Source organism: Balaenoptera physalus (assembly GCF_965194825.1).
Source record: "Balaenoptera physalus genome assembly, chromosome: 3".
NCBI classification, from domain to species: Eukaryota; Metazoa; Chordata; class Mammalia; order Artiodactyla; family Balaenopteridae; genus Balaenoptera; species Balaenoptera physalus.
The window spans coordinates 98,349,442-98,362,512 of NC_138890.1; the positions used below are offsets into that span (position 1 = coordinate 98,349,442).

The 13,071-nt window shown below is 36.3% G+C and overlaps 1 long non-coding RNA gene across 1 annotated transcript in view; it reads right to left on the reverse strand.

The window, feature by feature from the left end:
* The window catches only part of LOC309659037, a 75,987-nt gene that overhangs the window by 15,697 nt on the left and 47,219 nt on the right, over window positions 1–13,071 (reverse strand). The window contains exon 2 of the long non-coding RNA XR_014262532.1: window positions 1–13,071. This exon is cut by the window's left edge and continues 15,697 nt beyond it; it is cut by the window's right edge and continues 36,266 nt beyond it. This is a non-coding gene — a long non-coding RNA (uncharacterized lncRNA).

A 13,071-nucleotide genomic window follows, 5' to 3' on the forward strand; every position in this document is an offset into this window, starting at 1 on the left:
CACCTAAATCATCCTGCATTTACCATATGACATTCAGAGAAAGGGTTTTAAAGACATTGAACCTCTGCTTGGACATGAAAAGTAAATGAGTATTGTAAAATTTCTCAGCAAAATCAGTTTACTGGGAGTGATTTGGAAGGTCAGAAGAAATTCTTTTTTTTCTGTTGCAGCTGCTTAAACACTGGCTAGAAATTAAGACTTTGGAACAGCTTTCTTGCTTTATGGCCGTGATGCAACTCAGTGGTTTCAAACTTTTCACCAAGGACAAGCCAATCCCGAAAATAGGTCTGTTTTCCACCAGTTCTTTAGAAAAGAAAATGTTTAGCTTTCCCCAGTCTGTCAATCTTGTGGTAAGGAAATGCCACCGGGGTACCTTTTATAAGAATCAGGGCTCAGAAACAGCTGTACAAATCATAAAATGAGTTTTTTCCCCTTTTAATCCAATTGGCATTCAAGTCAATGGGCATTTTCAGAGACAAAATATAAAGCAAACTCACTTTGAAATCCAGCCTGAAGAAGAGACATACACTACATGACAACCTATTTAGAAGTGGATATTCTGATCAATGTTACTGGAAAAAATGAGGGATAATCATTTATGATACTATAAGCAAAGGCTCTCCTAGAGCTCTCTGCTTACATGCACATAGTAAAGCAAACTGATGCAAAAGCCCAGGGTCTCTTGAAAAGGAAGAAAAACGTCCTTGAGAGATAATATGAAGGATATTATTCTTTCATAAATTAATATTCTCTCCTTGTTAGTGTTAAATGAAAAAAGACTAAAATCCCCACATAGGAAGCTAAATAAAGGCTTCCTAGTGCACAGCAATAACAAGTGAGTCACTGAAACCCATTTCAACCCCAGAGTGACAGAGAATGGTAAATCATTTCCTTCCCCCTCACCTGCCCCTCCCTGCCAAAAAACATTTTGCTGTTAGACCTCACCCTATTAAAATATAATTATATCCTACTTGGTGTCTGCCTCTGTTGCTGTTAAGGGTCTAGGCTTCTTTCTTCACACACCAATGGGAGTGAACGCACTACAGACAGAAGGCAGAATCACAGCTGCCCTGGTAGCAACACAGGATGTGACCCTTGATTTAATTGTGCGGTGCAATGTGTCCCCCAAATGGGTTCTGAAAGCTCTGTTTTAAGAGTATCTGATATGGGTAATGTGTGGCAAGGGCTGATCTCCTTTCCTGGTTCTCTTCCTTCCTCTGTGAAAAAGAATATTGGTCATGGAGGAGATAAACACCCAGGTCTAGGATAGACTTTTCCATTTAAAGTGGTTCAATATGTTCTGAGACTCTCACCCGGTGCCTTACACAGAGAGTTTGCAAAAAAAAAAAAAAAAAGAGAAGAATAAAAGAAAAAGAAAAAATAGTGAACGCTGCTTCCTTAGTGAACCAGTTTCAGAGAAGCAAACAGCAAAATTCTGTTACAAATAAATTATTATGAAACGATCTCTCCAAAGGTTTCAATTTCTAAAGAGCTCTGCCTGGCTTTGTGAAGCAGGAAATCTGGAGGAAAGGGGTGCTGTGGTAATCACCCAGGACATAACCCAGGGGGTTGGAGAATTATCTCAGAATTTGGCTGGTAGTAGACAAGGAGGAAAGGTTCAGATTGCTAAACTCACAGCTTTTGGGAAATTAGGAGCTGGTGAGAAAATCCTCAAGTATTAGGATGAAAAGAATCAATGAATTCTCTGATAGAAATGCTTCCTAGTGCACAGCAACAACAAGTAAATAAATGGAAAGGTAAATACATGTATATGAACAGCCTTCCCTGTTCTCCCCTATCCCTTTTCCTCCATATTTACTTTGGACAGTTGAATATCATTCAGCAATCAGCTTTTAATGAGAACCAATTATGAGGGAGACACAGAACAAGATCCTATTCATACAAAGTCAATCAAGGCATGATTTCTAACTACTATAACACACATAAAAATCCTTCAATGTAGTACTGCCCATTTGGCTTTGAATCTATCATCAGTTGGATAATGGTTGATGTGATCTTTCAAGGCCTAAACTTTTCTGAGTGCTCTCTGTGTGTCAACAACTCTTGTAGGCACTTTAAATTTGTTTCCTAATTGTAATCTTCCTAGGTAGCACTGTCGGTTAAATATCTACCACCATTTCACTGATGATGAACCAGATTCTGAGCATTGAAATAATTTGCCCAAAGTCACTTATGATGGCAGAACTGAGGTTTAGATGCATTTATGACTCAAAGACTACTGCCTATTAACATGTAGGTATTGGTGCTCTTTATTTAGGTAGTTTATGCAATGAAGAATTTAAATCTATGGTTAACAATCTCCTCCCAGACTACTCTGTGCAGAAATGGAAACATAAGGAAAAATGATCATGAAGTGTGCATCTTTCTCATTGATGAAAATGTTCAAAATGGATACACACTCATTTGGAATATTTAAGTGTACTCTCTCACCTTCATCCCATAGGAGATGTGGCTCTGCACATTTGGTTCCCAGAGAGAAAGACTGTGGCTAGCTGGAAACATTACATGGCACTAGGGGAGCCTGCAATGCACTATTGGTATTATGCTTTCTGATTATGGCAACGATTAATCTCACAGCTTCCTCATGTGTTAGATAACATTAACAAAGTTCAGCATGAATCAAGAGAATAAATCAAAATTAATTTAGCCTGCTTCTCAGGGGTCCACCAATTTCCTGTAATTATTAAAGAAAAAAGCCCTATTTGTATCATAGGTTTCAACTTTGAATGTTATAAATGTTTCCATTTATTATTTTATCCATTCTCCATAAATATTGATTTATATTTTAGAAATAAACACATTGGTTTATTAACTTTCACAAAACTAACAGTAAAATAAACTGTTCACAGATTCTTAACATTATTAACTCAACAGATTCTTTATTTGATTTCCATAACTGGAAAATAGATTAAGTACAAAATAAATGAGTATTTTTAGTTCTTATACTCTATTTCAAAGTACTATAAAATGTTATTACATACTAATCTCCTCTTAGGTTTATGCAAATATTCATTTGATGCCCAGTTATGCCTTTATTCTTGGAGAGAGGTTTGATGAATAACCACTAAGTAACTGGGGATAGACACAGCATTTAGGTGGAGTGGCATTGTAAGTCACATAATAGAGCACTGGCCTTTTTTCTTAGCCCTCAAAAATTGTTATAGAGGTATAAGAAGGGCATGGAAGTAGAGGAAACTATATTAATTCATTTAACACATATTTAATAAACATTTACTATGGAAGAAGTGTATCCCAAGCAGAAAGAAAAGCAACTTGACAAGGTCTATTTTGACCCACTCAAGAGCAAGTAACAAGATCAGTGTGGCTAGAGTGAAATATGCTCGGGTCAAGCGGTAGGAGATGAGATCAGATGGCATAGACTGGTTAAATTATGTAGTGCATTGTTCAGTAAGGACACTGAATTTCATTATTAGTGAAATGGGAAGCCAGTGGAGGATATCAATTAGAGGCATTGCATGAGCTGAGAATCTGATACTATATGGACTTGCTTCTTCTCTTTTAATGAATATTATTCATCTATAAGCTGAATCATTACAGGCAATATATATTCTTGGTTCCCTTTACAAGATGATGAATCTAGAGGTTTTGACTAGGTCCATTAATGGGATACTTAAAAAGAAAAACGTGATAACCAGAGAGGGGTATGGGGCAGGTTGCGGGGGGGTCAGGCCAAAAATCAGAAATAGGTAAGTCTTTTGTGTTGCCCAAGAATGGATGGGTAATACAGGGAGGAAAACCAAGTGACAAACTAGAAGTGGGAAGTTAGTACGGTGGCAGGAGTAGAGGGTCAGGCATCAAACCTGGGATCAAAGATGAGTCTAAAACCAACACCACCAGATATTGCCAGTAGCTTCATGAGGTTCAAGTGAAATTCTTTAGATCACAGCCTGCCACTAGAAGGAGTGTGTTCGACATGAGGATCAAAATTTTGTCAAAATTCTGGCAAATAATAAAATAATTCCTCTTTATGATAATATCTTAGAGTTGCATTAATTTTAATTTAATTTTATCTTTTAAAAATTCCACCATTTCTCAGTTAAGGAAACTAGAGAATTTAAGCCAAAAGACATACAATGCATAAGGGCCAACCAGTTATTAAATTAAAATATTTTGACTCTCAATCCAGTGACCTTTTTGCTCATTTAAGCTTCCAAAAATATTTCACTTACATGATTTCAGACCATTTGAATTGGAGGTTTTACCATAACATTCCATATTTTTTAGGAGTCACTCAGAGAAAACATTAATTCAGACCCTAAATATATACATTCCTTGTTCATATATGATGATAGTTGAAGAGAAAGCATCTGTGAATAGTTGGATTCTTTTGGTAATAAATCTGCCACTTAGTTGAGAACCTTTTGGCTAGGTGTTATTTTTAATATAGACTGAAGTAGCTTAAAGCCAAATCTGTGAAATAATTGGATAACTGGTCATAATTAAAATCAAGATATGACTATAAAATCATAGACTTGTTTCCTTATACTATTTACAGATTGGAAGTGAAGTAATTAAAGATAAGTATTAAAATTTCTGTTTAACCTCAGGCCTGGCTTATGTATATTAAAAGAGAAAAGAACAATTATTATATATAAAGAATGTGCAATAACAAGTCACTGAAAAGTGTGTTGCTAGAGAAGCCAAAATTTTCTTCCTTATGGCTATATAAAAATTATATAAATCAAGCAGATAGGAGGAGTGGAATGCTTGCCAAGAAATGAGTAACCATATATAATTGACATTGTGGAACAACAAGAGTGGATGAGCAGCAAAAGAAGCCAGGTCATAGTGCCACTGTGTCACAGGCTGCAATGGACAACTAAGAATATGTAAGATTTAAAAAAAGTAGCATTAAATACTTAGAAAGTCTACATCAGTTGTTCTTAACAAGGGGTGACTTTGTACCCCCTCCTCCCCCAGGAGACTTTTGATAACACCTGGAGATGTTTTTTATGTCCTAACTGGGGGTGCTACTGGTATCTTATGGGTAGAGCCAGAGATGCTGCTAAATATTTTACAATGCACAGGAGATCCCACAACAAAGATTCATCCAGTTGAAAATTTTAATAGTGCTGAGGTTGAGAAACACTGATGTAAATGAAAACTTTCCTTGTGAAACAACTTGGAGGAGAACTGTGCTATGCTAAACCAATTGCAATCAAGAAATCAGTGGTGGATGATGCCATAAACCAGGGCGAAATGATGTTGGAGAGCTGGAGGCAATTTGAGTCACCAATCACTAGGAAAGGGGACGAGAAAAAAGTGACAGATCTCTGCCATGGGATACTATACTGCAGTTAGAAGGAACACGTTAGACATATGAACAGCACTAGCCAAAAACATAGCACTGATTAAAAAGCAAGGAACAGGGCTTCCCTGGTGGCGCAGTGGTTGAGAATCTGCCTGCCAATGCAGGGGACACGGGTTCGAGCCCTGGTCTGGGAAGATCCCACATGCCGCGGAACAACTAGGCCCGTGAGCCACAACTACTGAGCCTGCGCGTCTGGAGCCTGTGCTCCGCAACAAGAGAGGCCCGCGATAGTGAGAGGCCCGCGCACCGCGATGAAGAGTGGGCCCCGCTTGCCGCAATTAGAGAAAGCCCTGGCACAGAAACGAAGACCCAACACAGCCATAAATAAATAAATAAATAAATAATTCCCATTAAAAAAAAAAAAAGTCATGTGCCTTGCTTTTTTTTCTTTTTTAATTTTATTTATTTATTTATTTATTTTTGGCTTTGTTGGGTCTTCGTTTCTGTGCGAGGGCTTTCTCTAGTTGCGGCAAGCGGTGGTCACTCTTCATCGCGGTGTGCGGGCCTCTCACTATCGCGGCCTCTCTTGTTGCGGAGCACAGGCCCCAGACGTGCAGCCTCAGTAGTTGTGGCTCATGGGCCTAGTTGCTCCGCGGCATGTGGGATCTTCCCAGACCAGGGCTCGAACCTGTGTCCCCTGCATTGGCAGGCAGATTCTCAACCACTGCACCACCAGGGAAGTCCATCATGACTCTTTTTTTTGAATTGTGGTTTTCTCAAGGTATATGCCCAGTAGTGGCATTGCTTTGTGACCACCTAGAGGGGTGGGATAGGGAGGGTGGGAGGGGGATGCAAGAGGGAGGGGATATGGGGATGTATGTATACGTATAGCTGATACACTTTGTTACACAGCAGAAACTAACACAACATTGTAAAGCAATTATACTCCAATAAAGATGTTAAAAAAAAAAAAAGCAAGGAGCAGAGTGAAATATCTATCAAAATACTCTTTAAATATGTAACAAGTACAATAAACAACAAAGTACACCCAAAATAATACGTGTTCTGCAAAAACATCAATAAACAAAAAAATATGTTAAACTTCTTAACATCATAACCTGTCTAGAGAAGGAAGATAAAGGGTTATGGAAGGAAGAGAAATGATCAACTAAGTCAATTAAGAGAGAGATAAATGAAGACAATGTGCCATCAACTGAGAATTCTGATTCCTACAGTTCTCTTCATCTGATGTTCAAATATAAATAGTGCTAAAAGTATTAACCCTAAGTGTGCATACTCAAAATTAGGACAGATGGTAATCAAATAGAATTTTAATTATTCACATCTAGATTCATGGATATTCTCATTAATGAGAGATATGAAAGAAATATTTTGGGGGGAATAAATAACTGCTTCTTAGATCAAGTAATTTTAGAATCCATAAGGAAAGGAAATACACTGAATGAGTTCTGCATAAAAGACAGGAAGTGAATCAGAAATTATACAAACCACTAATATATTAGTGATCAGTATATGATTAAGTTTCACATTCTGCTGAAAGTGGGGAAGCCAAGAAACATCGAACACATGCTAACTCAATTTTATAAAAGGGACCTACATCAAAATGTGGATATTAGAAAAAAATGTAAAGGAGTTGGGGGGAAAAAAAAAGCAAATAATCTACCAGAAACCTGGAGACTGTTTAAAACACCTTATTAGAAGCCCAGGCAAAATGTGTGCCAAGGATCAAGAAATCCAGGTGCTCAAACAAAATCCCTGTATGGCTAACTGGAAGGCAAAAGAGGCCATTGTGGGTGAGCGGGGCGAATGGCATTTTTAATGGTACTATTGGCCAAGGGAGCAAAACAAGAGAATCCACAAAGTAAGGCAAAACAAAAAAGTCCACAAAGTAAGGCAAATCAGGTTTAAAAAACCTAAGACCAACTAAAAATGACTTTAAGAAACACTGTGCTAGATATTCCAAAAAAAATTAATAAAAGCTTTTCTTAAAAAAATAGAGTAAGATGCCAGGTCAAGAATCACTAGTACTATACAATGATGGTGGTGGAAAAGCTGACCCTTGGAATTAAAAGAATCTGACAAAATAATCAATGGATTCTTTATTTCAATTTTTATTATAAAAAAAAAGTTAGCTGAATGTTTAGTTCCAAATAATCCTCAAAATTAAAAAACGTCTAGGAATTTTAAAAACTTTGTAATTCCATGTATTCTTCACATCATTATTTACTGTCATAATTAGGTGAGTAACATTTTTAAAGTATGGATTTGGGGGCCCCAATATTAGAGACTGTGAAACAGACATCCACAGGTGGAGCCTGTGACTCTGTATTTTTAACAAGTTCCCATGTGATTTTGATGATCAGCTTGTTTAGGGACCACTGTTCTAGATCTAATTAAAAACCAATTTAAATTAAGCAATTACCATGACTAAAGTAACTCGTTATTCAAATCACTTGTCACAATACATCACCCAAATCCATACTCAGCCAGAGGACTGGTACAAGCTAATAGCTATTGCGATGGTTACCCAGAGAAGTACAAAATGTGGATAAAATGTTCTAAATGTCACCTTCATATTTGGACATCTGAAAGGTGTGTTGCTAGGGAAGCCAAAATTTTCTTCCCTATGGCTATATAAAAATTATATAAATCAAGCAGATAGGAGGAATGGAATGCTTGTCAAGATGATCTACAAAGTCAAGATGGTTCTACACTTAAATGTGCATAGCAATTTAGTGAAAAGGCAATATGGTATTCTCTAAAGAAAAATTATTCCTATCAACTATTAGGATTATTTGACAGAACTTTACAAGAAAGAAGCAGCTGATATACTTTACTCAGAATATAAATAATAAAAAGTTACGTAGTTATGGTTATTAAAAATGGTTGATCAACATTGAGTACGAAGATCAAATATTTTAGAAGAGAGAGTGACTTGCAGGCAAAAAAAAAAAAAAAAAAGGCTGTGGTGAGATAGGCTTTTTCCAATGCTGAGGTAATGATACCAAGGTGTAATGATTAATTTTATATGTGAACTTGGCTGGGCCGTGGGTTATCCAGATAGTTGGTCAAACAGTATTCTGGATGTTTCTGTCAGAAAACTTTTGAATAAGGTTAACATTTAAATCAGTAGACTTAGTAAAACTGATAGCCCTCCACAATGTGAGCAGGCCTCATCTAATCAGCTGAAGCTCTGAATAGAACAAAAGGCTGACTTCCCCATGAGTAAGAGAGAAGTCTTCTGTGAGACAGCCTTCTAACTGGAATATCTGCTCTTCCTGGTTATAGCAGCCTTCCAGCCTTCAGACTCAAAATGGGACATTAGTTCTGCAGATTTTGGACTCGCCAGCTTCCATAATCACGAGCCAATTACTTACAATCTCTCTTTAATTTTCTCTCTCTTTCTGTATCCTCCCCCCTCCCACCCACTCTCGGTTCTGTTTCTCTGGAAAATTTTGACTAATACACAAGGTATCACCTACCTGGTAATCTACCAGGACCTATCTGAACATCTCTACAATGACTTGAAATAAGGTCACTATGGGAAACTTTGAGACTTTCAAGTAGCACTAGATATTTAAAGAAAATGATATGTCTAGTGGAGGAGTACAAACTAAAACTGTTCCATGTGCAAGTTAGCAGAAGAATGGAAACTAAGTATCTGTGTGAACTAGTATAATATAATACATTTAGCAAGTAGAAATCACACAGGCATACACACACACACACATTATACTTCAGGATAATGGTTTCCTCTTGTGGAATCATTCCTAAAAATATTGTCTGAAAAACACAAGGCCAAAGAGAGCTATGACAATTATTGGGAAGGCAGTTAAGAGAAAAATTAACCAGTAAATATGCTTTTATCCTTGAATGAAGTATAATTCATCTAAATAAGAATGTCGAATGTAGTTCTGTATGCCATACCTTAAGAAAGAAATAGCAGTATAGAAACAGATTAAGAGAAGGTACAACAACTAGGAAAAGGTGTGGGTTTTTTCAAAAAGATATGGAATTTAAAGAGCTAAAAACTTGAGGGTAAGAGTGGAGGTAGAGTTGGAGGAATTACATTTATAAAATGATAAAAGATGTGAATATGATGAATATTTATTTGTTTTTCCAGTTCTGGAATATTATAATTAGTAGGCATCTCTTGAAGCACAGAAGAGATAATCTCAGAATCAATAAATAGAAGCAGCTGAAGACCTTAAGGAATAGCAAATTTTAATAGTTTGGTCTCAATTTTTTGGCCACCAGTGTTCACCAAGTGGAAAAATGCTATTCATGGATTATAAAGTAAGTAAAGGTTATTTGCATGATATAGATTATAGACCTGGAAAAGATTTCAAGATATTGTCACTTCAAGATCTATGCTTTGAAGCAGGACAATTATTATTATTTCTATTGTAATACTGGGGCAATTGAGACAGAGTGGTTGACTACTTTTTCCAAGAAATTTTCCAAACAATAAAACAGAATTAGAACCCAGGTATTTTGCCTCCTAGAAAGTGTTCTTCCTATTGAATAACATGGACATGTACACATATGTGCAAAGCAATCAGCTGTATGATGATTTATTCCTTGTAACTGCCACTGCTGTCACATAACCCCTTTTAAAAAATTGCATAAAGTGAACATAATCCTATGGTTCTATCATAAAGCTAACCTGAATTAAAATGGTATTATTCTGCTGTGGTGGTTCTCAAAGTATGTTCCCTGGATCAAAAGCAGAAGAAACATCTGGAAACTCACGAGAAATGCAAACTTTTGGGTCCCGATTCTACTGACTTAGGAACTCTAGAGTTAAGACCAAGCAATTTGTGTTTTATCAACCCCTTCTGGTATGCCTGGTACACACTACACTTTAAGAATTACAGATTTAAAAAACAGCAGTTTTGGAGAAGGAGTAGAAGAAAGAACAATTTCTTCATATGACATTTTTTTCCATCCTCAAGTGTTTTATATATCTTCAAAGAATTTAAATTGTTTAAAATGAGGCTGATTGTGTTAGATGTATTATTAAAAAATCATCTTTCAGACTAAAGATGTGAGCTCCTATGTCTGACATTTTATGCATAAATAGAGTTATGTTGTAGAATATGTGCCTAGGATAATGAGTAAATAAAATAAAAGACTCAGATCATGCGTTTCTTGCAGACCATTTGTTCTCACCTCACTTTCTTTAAGACACTTGTATTTCCAATCATGCTGGACCACAGAGGTTTCATTTGGAAATGTTGGTAGAGTGCAAACCACTGTAACTCAGTATAACTCACATATACCTTTCTAAGAATGATAACCACTATCTCCTCCTTTCCTTAATTACTATCTGAAATTATGTAGCTTTAGTACTTGGTCCTCAACAGGACAAATATGTTATTCCATCAAATCCTAAGAAAACACATAAATGCTCAAGAATGATCCCATAACTTAAAACGTTTCATTGGAGAGATAACTTCATAGGTAAACACTTTTTCCACTTATCATATGGTACATGTTTAATTCTGTTCAAAAAGAGCATGCTATATGTTTACAGTGACATTGATTTTGAAATTAAAACAATAACTCAACACTGGCATTCAGTCTCGTTCTAAGAAGATCACACTTACAATTATTTGTCCAAGTTTCAACTCCAGCTGTGACAACAGGCTACTGACAATCTGAACAGTACTACCTGTGACTCCAACCCGCCCCACATAGCAGTCTGAGATCTATTTAAAATGCAATTTGTGCTTTAAAATCAGAATAATCAATATTCAGAGTTCTCACACCTCCAGTCCCTTATCTGTAGATCATATTGTCAAAATGAAAATGCACAGCCATGAAACTATAAGCATTGAACTGGAGTGTCACTTTTAGGATGCAAAAGGTAAAAGAATAGAAATGCAGAGAACTGGGGTTTTTTTAACTGGTAATCTTTGATTGGCTCAGAGGTGTGTTGGTGAGGAAGGGATTTCATCTACTTGAATACATCTGGGATTCATTCAAATGTCTGGTCTAGGAATTAAAAGAGGAAAGAACACCTTACATTTGCAAACTACATTATTCTCTGGCTCTTATGTTTCGTAAAGTGACAGTCTTACGTACTGCTCCAGTTAAGTTTCATTTGAATTTGGTGCAGAAGGAAAATTCACGCTGGTGATGTTAAAGATTCTCAGAGAAAAAGGTTTAATGTAATGACTATTTTATTAATTTTCTAAAGCAGGATGTCTGTCTTGGCTGAAATGGAGAATAACAAGAAAATGCCCCTTTCCTCCCTCTGCTCTAGTCACGGAGCTATGTTTATGGGTCTTCATGAAGAGAAATATTTTTTTCAAGTTACTGAAAAAATTAATCCATAATACTCTGAATTTTATGTGGCATCATCTACTTTTCATTTTGAGCTTCTGATCTTTTATCTTTTACGGCTCTTTGAATTTAGCTCTGCTGCCCCTGTCCCTGTCATTCTTGCATAAATGAAAACTATGGAATTCAACAAGTGAGGCAATCTTGGAATAACAGATAAATAAAATAAACTCAGAGCAGTTCTTCTCCATTAGGCCACACAAGTCTGCTCACTTCACCCTTATCCAAGTATTTAAATTAAAAATGAAGCAGACTGACAGAGGTTTCATCCAGAAATGTTGATGCAGTGCAAACCACCATCACCTAGATCGGCTCACGTCTTTTCTGGAATGGTGGTACTATTGCTTTCTTTCCTCCATAGCTTAGCTGAAACCATTCAGTGTTAGCATTCTGTCTTCAACAGGAAATATTGATTATACCATCATATCGCCAGAGACACATACCCACATGTATAAATCACTCAATACCTTAAAATATTTTTCACTACAGAAAAACATCAAAGAGTGTGCATGTGTTTCCCTTATCTGGTGAGGCACACTCAATTCTGTTCAGCAAGTATTGATCAGCATTCTAGGATTTTGTCAAGAATGGGAATAATCAATCTATCAGCTGGAAATTCCATGGGGAAAAAAAATCCCAACAAAACAGAAGTCTACTGGCTAAATTAATATATTTGTAGTACATTCACAAAATAGGAATGTGGTGGGAGAAGCACAGAAAAACAAGCAGATGAACTAAAACTGACTTTTCTTGTAAATATGCATATGATACAGTAAGATCAGTATCACTAATCAAGGTTATCCTCCATAAAATGTATGTGATAAAGAGTCCCTGCAAACAACTCTCAAATTGCTAAACAATAGTTGTTTTTAAATAAAATCAACAAATTGACTACATGCATATTACCTGAGGCCATAGATGAAGAATAAATCTTATTTTTTTTTAGTGATGTGTTTATACACTCTAGCAACAGCTTTTTTGAAAGTGAATAGGTTTGTATATATACAAAAGTCTTTGAATATATAAATATAAAACATTTTATGATCAATGAAAAGTTTGGCTCAAAATATCTACTCTCTACATTTATCTCTCCTGCTTTTATCTCTATACTCTTCTTTACTAATATATGTGGCTTCCACCTGTACTAGTTATTTTCATAATATTTCTTATTTGTATATATTACTCCTGGTATGATACATGACATGATATGATTTGGTCTGGGTTTTTCTATTTATAGATACTCTTAGCCTCTGCAGTCAACTCGATAGGGAGAATGAACCATTCATCAATGTGAACAGCTTTCAGTGAAGAATTTGAAGGGATTCCAGCTTGGCTGACTACATTTCCACAGATGTGTGCACCCTGTGACTGAGATAACCACATGTTCAACTATCTCACTTGAACTTGCAAGG